Source organism: Lemur catta, chromosome 5, assembly GCF_020740605.2.
Source record: "Lemur catta isolate mLemCat1 chromosome 5, mLemCat1.pri, whole genome shotgun sequence".
Taxonomy (NCBI): Eukaryota; Metazoa; Chordata; class Mammalia; order Primates; family Lemuridae; genus Lemur; species Lemur catta.
This window is the reverse complement of record NC_059132.1, coordinates 53238846-53245230: the sequence shown is the minus strand read 5'-3', so window position 1 is coordinate 53245230 and position 6385 is coordinate 53238846. Positions and strand designations below refer to the sequence as shown.

The window sequence follows — 6385 nt, the reverse complement described above, 5'->3', positions numbered from 1 at the left end:
GGATTAGGAGGATGCAATGGGAGATAAGTGGGAAAGGATCATTTGTTCAGAAAGGAAGTTGATAAGATTTTGCTGTGTTATGTTTGGGATTATGGTGGGGTGCCCAAGAGGAAATGCCCTGAAGGGTTAGAGATATAGGGCTGGTGGTTGGGGAGGGGGAGACGGGGAAAACTGATGGTCAAGGCAGGCTTGAGGTAATAAAAAGCCCTGGCTATTATATTCTGAAAAACTTGTGTGAGTGCCCAGACGTTGCTCTTTATGGACAGAGGCTCTCATGTGAATGAAGGGACAGTCTGTATGTAGCGAGCAGGCATCCCCTGAAGCTTTTGAAACGTGAAGCACTTGGGGATTCCTTCTCTGCCAACGTCCACGTCATTCCTCAGTAGACACTGAGAACTCAGGGACAAGTTCTTTGCACATGAACCACCTGACACTTCCTCTTAAGTTCCTGACCTCCCATGGCCAATGACAGTCCTTACATTTCACTCTAGCTACTGTTTTCATATCTTTCTGGGCAACTATCCAACATAGTGCTTTTCTGCCTTGCAAACATTGATTTCTCTATTTCCAAATGATACACACACACACACACACACATTCTCTCTCTCTCTCTCTCTCTTTCTCTCTCTCTCTCTCTCTCTCTCTTTCTGAATCTACAACAGTTCCCTAATACTTTGTTTCCAAAATAGAAACACTTTTATTTTCTATTATGAAAGTAGTATGTATATACTGCTAAAATATCAAATAGTACAGAAGTATATATACCGGCAGATAAATGTATTCTTAACTATTCTTGGCCGTTTTTTCCTATTTTTCTTATGAAATAAAGATACATCATACCATATCATGCCAGTTGGGATACAGAAAAGAAAATGCTCATGGAAAAGTAAACTTGCTACTTTAGCAGTAGTGGCGAGAATCATGTTGGAAATACTTTTCAGCTGAAACAAGTTTCTCCAGCGTAATTGTTTTTATTGCAGGTGGGGATTCCGGGCTGGGTGAAGCACAGCCTTTACTCCAAAACATTTTAAAACAGCGTCTTTATAAGTGCTTCTGGAAAAGGAAGGATTTCTTGCCAGCTGGCAGTGGGGCAGGAGTGTGAAGAAGTTGGGTATGACTCTAGATGTGCCCTCATTGATACTTGTGGTGGTGGGAGGCCTGGTCACAATAAATGTAGAAAAACCAATGAGCACTGTTTTGAGGGGCTCGCAGTTTAAAAGGGAGTGAGGCTGTGCAAACCCCTGGGTGCTGCAGCACCTCTCGTGCAGTGGGGAGTTGGTTCTACCTGGAAGGATCCGAGCAGTTTCAGAAGCAGCAGCCCTCAAGCGGAGCAGTCTGAAGATAAAGTATGTAATCAAACCATGCAGAATCTACAAAAGCAGATTTCAAACAGTACAGAGGAAAGATAGATAGGATTCCAAAGGCCAAGAATTCTAAAGCGCCTACCACGTTCAAGATGCTCTGCTAAGGGGGTAGTTTGAGCCACAGAGATATAAATGTCGAGAATCCTCCATGCATAGACTGTCAGATGAAGAGGTGCCATGGGAACCAGTGTGTTGGTGCCCATAGCTCCAATATGGGTCAACCGTTTGATGTGAGTTCTTTAAAAATAAGATGCATCTTCAAGCTATAATAATAGCAATAATAGCTCTCATGTTCTCTTTTTACTTTGTAGGCTCTGTTTCAAACATCTTACATATAATAGCTCCATTTAATCCTCATACAAACCGTATATCTCCATTTTGCACAAAGAAAACTGAGGCACAAAGAGTTTAAGCCATTTACAAAAGGCCATGCAGCTCACAGGTGGTGGGGTCAAATTTTGAACCTGAGCTGGGATGTGAACCAGCCATTCAGCCTTCATCTTCTGTGGTCATGATGACTGTTCTACAAGCAGCCACACCAAGTGAGCATTTACTAATACTATGTTCCAGGTCTGTGCAGATCATGCTTACGTGTATGATCTCAATTGCCATGAGCCTGTGAGGCTCTGAGGTTGATACTATAATTAAGTCCTTTAATAGATGAGAAAACTGAGCATTAAAGAGCTTAGGGGCTCGCCCAAGTTAAAAATAGAAACTGGCAGAGCCAGGATTTGAACCCAGGAGAATGACCCTGGAATGAGCCAGAGCTCCTAGGCACTAGCATGGAAGCTCACAATCCAGAAGGAAGGAGGAGATGGACTCATGGCATCCAGCAGTGGATTAACTATAAGTGCCTTCACAGTTCTTTTTGGAGCCCCCCACAAACAAGGGAACACTGAAAAGATGGACTGCAAATATTTGAAGAAGTTTGCAAGAACTGAGAGTTTCAACTGAAAGGAAACTGGAGACGGGAATATACGAATGTCCTGATTATCTGAAAACAGAGAGATGGGACTTATTTTTCAGGGCTTCTGAGGTAAGAATGAGGAAGGATTTTTCCAACAGTAAATTCACAAATGGAATGGAGTAGTGAGCCCTCCCCCCACCCACCCCAGTACCAAGGCAAAGGCAGGGAGAAAACGTCAGAAAGTTTAGAGAGGGGAATTCTGTCGGATGCAGAGCTGGTTGAAGTTGTCCCTAAGGTCACTCTCCTCTATTAGCTTACTGAATCTTAATCATCTTCAAACACACTCAGTGCCTCTTAAAAAAATTAATATATGACATAATCAAGACACAGAAAGTTTATTAAAAACTGTCTATCCCACATTCTATTATATTAACTAGTATTTGTATGTTTTCTCAATTCTTGGGTGCTTGGGGTTCATAATGATGCCCCCAAGAAATAAAAGTGCCTTCAGTATTTTAAAAGGTAGATTGGACTATGTTACTTGTTACTTACTGTGGAGAGTGCTTTCCAGCATTCCAATTCTTTTGAAAAGTTGTGCTCTGTAAATGATAAATAATAGCTCACTTTTAACCAGAGTGTATGACTAACCAGGATAACTCATCCCCTAACCATAACCAATAGTGAATGTTCCAGAACAGTCTCCGAATGGGAGGATTGAGCCGGGCAGTATAAGAGGCAGTTTCCCAGTGGGAGCCCAGAGGCAGCCAACCCCTGCTTGTTCCCTCCCCTGGCCACGCCTGGGTCCCAGGGAATATTGTTTGTACTGCGGCTGTCTGCCTTATTCAGCTGTTTCAAGGGTAACAGTGTCACCACTGGGAAGTTGGGCTGCCAGGGGTGTCCAGAGAGCAGCTAGTGCTCAGGAGCGGTGGGTGAGCTCCCAAAGCACGAAAGGTCTGTTCTGCAGCGTCTGCTGGGCTAGACGGGAATACTAAGAGAGACAGGATAGGCCAGCTTCAAAGGTAATCGCCAGCAACCCCAGCAAGGCAGCCCAGATAGAAATCTTCCAAGCGACAAGAGTTCGCTCAGGTCATCGAAGCGTCTGACTCCCACTGGCAGCACTGAGAGGCCACATGCCCACAGTATTTCACATCCCTGCTTCATTACCTGTCTCTCCTGTTGAGCTGCTCTAATCATTGATAATGACCTTAGGATTCATCTTGTTAGGGCTGGCCGTTCACAGCACTCAGCGTGGCACCCGTGTCCTGTGTGCAGAGGGACGGTGAGCAGGGCCGACTGCCTGGATTGGGAACACAGCTGGGCTCTGCCACCCCTGGCCTTCCCTGTACTTCCGTCCTGTCACTGCCTTGTGAGTGGGGCCATTCCCCCCGGTCACACTGCCCGTGCCTGTGCCCTGTGGACGCTCCCAGGCTTCGTCCAGGGCTCTGCTTGCACAGGCGGGTGTGCTCCAGGGAAAGCACATGGGTGATGGAAGGCTGTTTTCTGTTCTCTGGTCTGCACTCTCTGGGTGGTCCCAAGGCCTCAGGGCTTGTTTCCTCAGCTGCAGACTGGGTCAGTAACCACCCTGGGCTGCAAGGTGGAGAAAAGGAGCGTGGCAGGGAAAACAGGCATGAAGCCTTTTGTGAACTGGGAAACACGCCGCAACGTAAAATAGGGACATGCAAACTTACAGGGGAAGGAAATTCTGACACAGGCTACAACATGGATGAATCTGGAGGACATTATGCTCAGTCAAATAAGCTAGTCGCAGAAAGACAAATCCAGTAGTCCCCCCTTATTCTGGGGGTTACATTCCAAGATCCTCAGTGAATGCCTGAAACTGCAGACTGCACCAAACTCTATATATACGATGTTTTTTCCTTCACATACACACTGTACAGTGTGGAGACGCTGGACAAAGTGGGGAGTCACATCCCGGGCAGGATGATAGAGCAGGATGGTGCTAGATTTCATCATTACTCAGAATGATGAACCATTTAAAATTTATGAATTATTTATTTCTGGAATTTCCCATTTAATATTTTCAAGCTTCAGTTGACCGTGAGTACCTGAAACCATGGAAAGTGAAACTGCGGATGAGGGGGACAAATGTATTCTGTGGCCTCCCTGCCCGAAGTCCCTAGAGTAGTGGAACTCGCAGAGACAGGAAGCAGAATGGTGGCTGCCAGAGGCTGGGAGCAGGGAGGATGGGGAGTTGTCATTTAACGGGTACAGAGTTTCCGTTTTACAAGATGAAAAGAGTTCTGGAAATTGGTTAACAGGATGTGGATCCATTTAGTGCTACTGAGCTGTACATGTAAAAAATGGTGAAGATGGTAAATTTTCTGTTTCTGTAAACATTATTGCAATTACAAAAAAAAAAAATAGCAAGCATATGCTTTGCACATCCACCTACTCCAAGAGGCTATTTTATTTTAGACTTGTTGCTGAGACTTTTGTATTGTACACTCAATAAATGTTGATGGAATTGAAACACTCTCTGGGTCCCTATTTCTCTCCGGGAGGGCACCGGGAAAGGAAAGGCCTGCAGCCAGCAAGAGGACTTTGATTGGACAGTAAGGTCCCCGGCCACATCATCTTTCACGTACTTGGAATAATCTTCCTCTGACGAAGGGGACCCCAAGTAATCAGACCAGGGAACCGGGCAAGAGTCACTCAGCTCCGGGAGCCTTTTCTGCCTCTGCTGCTGTCACCTCTCCGCTCCTCACCCAGCAAACAGACCGCAGGTAGAAGTTCCTTGCCTCCGCCAAAGAGCAGGAGAGAAAAGAAACACATATACCACGTGAGGCACTTCCCCTGTGTCTTCCTCCCTCCCCTCCCTGCCAGCAGCCCCCTCCCCACTTCCCAGACAACATACAAACCGACACATGCGCACCCTCTAAGTTAACAACTTACTTGCAATGAACCTTTCCTTGGGTCTCCAGGGACTCGACATGGCTTTTATCAAGGTCAACCAAGGTCAACCATGCCCTTGTTTCTGAACCCAGTGACCGCCTCCTACTTTCTGAACTTCTCTTCCCTTAGTTTTTATAACATCCTATCTCGTTTTCCTTTTAGTTCTCAGCCCCTAGCGCATCCGCCCAGCCCTCACGAATTTCTCTTCCTCAAAACGACTCCCTCGTCCTCCGTCTTCCTTCTCTTCTCGCTCCACGCCTGGGTCATTGTACTTCCTTTCATGGCCTTTACCATCTCTATGCTAATGAATCTCCAGCCTAGATTGCCCCCTGAACCCCAGATTTTTTCATCTAAATGACTATTGGGTATCTCCCTTTAACAACCTCTCAGTGCTTCTTTCCTCCGCCAAACCTATCTACCCCAATCCTGCGGGCATTTCCAGGAATACCATTGCCATCCTCCAGGTGCAGAAGCCAAAACCTAGAAGTCATCCATCGCTTTTCCTCCCTTGCCCCCATCTAAGCCCTATTGTTTAATATCTCTCGAATATTTTTGGAATGCACTGACTTCCTTCTGCCATTTCCAATAGCCTCACCTGCTCCAGTCATAGCCCCAGTCTGGGGGCAGGGTCCCAGCAGACAGCTGCGGCACACTGTGTGGGTACTTGAGAATTCCTGTATACAAAGGTTATTGCCAGAGTTAAGGAAGCTGACAAAGATGGAGAGCCACCCTGGGGCTAGCAACTGTGGGGAGCCTTAGGTGCCTGGACCTGAAGGGTGCTTACATTATATTAATATATAACCTACAAAGCCATGGCTTGGAGAAAGGCCTGTAGCCGGGGAACACAGCCATTGCCAATCTGCAGCCTGGGCTGGGAGGGAGCTGGGGAACACATACCCCAATTTCTCTCTCCTCCCACCTTCCCATCTCCTGCTTCTGCCTGCTACTGGCTGAGCCTATCTGGAAGCCAGAGGGCAGAGCAGAGGGCTGATGCAGTCCAAAAAACTACCAGCCTATTGGGGCTGAGAGCAGAATGGAGAAGGTAGCAAGTGGGTGTGCAGGGGTGAGTGGAGAGTGCCCAGCCCATCTCCCTAATGCAGCTTCCACACTGCAGCCTAAGTGACTTTTCTATAGCACAAATCTGACTTTGTCATCCCTTTTCTTAAAAGTACTTAATGGCTCCACGTTGCTCCAGGATGAT

At 46.7% G+C, this 6385-nt stretch overlaps 1 long non-coding RNA gene across 1 annotated transcript; it reads right to left on the bottom strand.

Moving 5' to 3' along the window:
- Positions 1-1280: 1280 nt before the first annotated feature.
- Positions 1281-5016, bottom strand: LOC123638287. Its single transcript, XR_006735289.1, has 3 exons — positions 4878-5016; positions 2824-2870; positions 1281-1370 (listed from the first exon to the last, which is right to left on the bottom strand). It is a non-coding gene; the product is annotated as an uncharacterized LOC123638287 (long non-coding RNA).
- Between the last annotated feature and the right edge of the window lie 1369 nt (positions 5017-6385).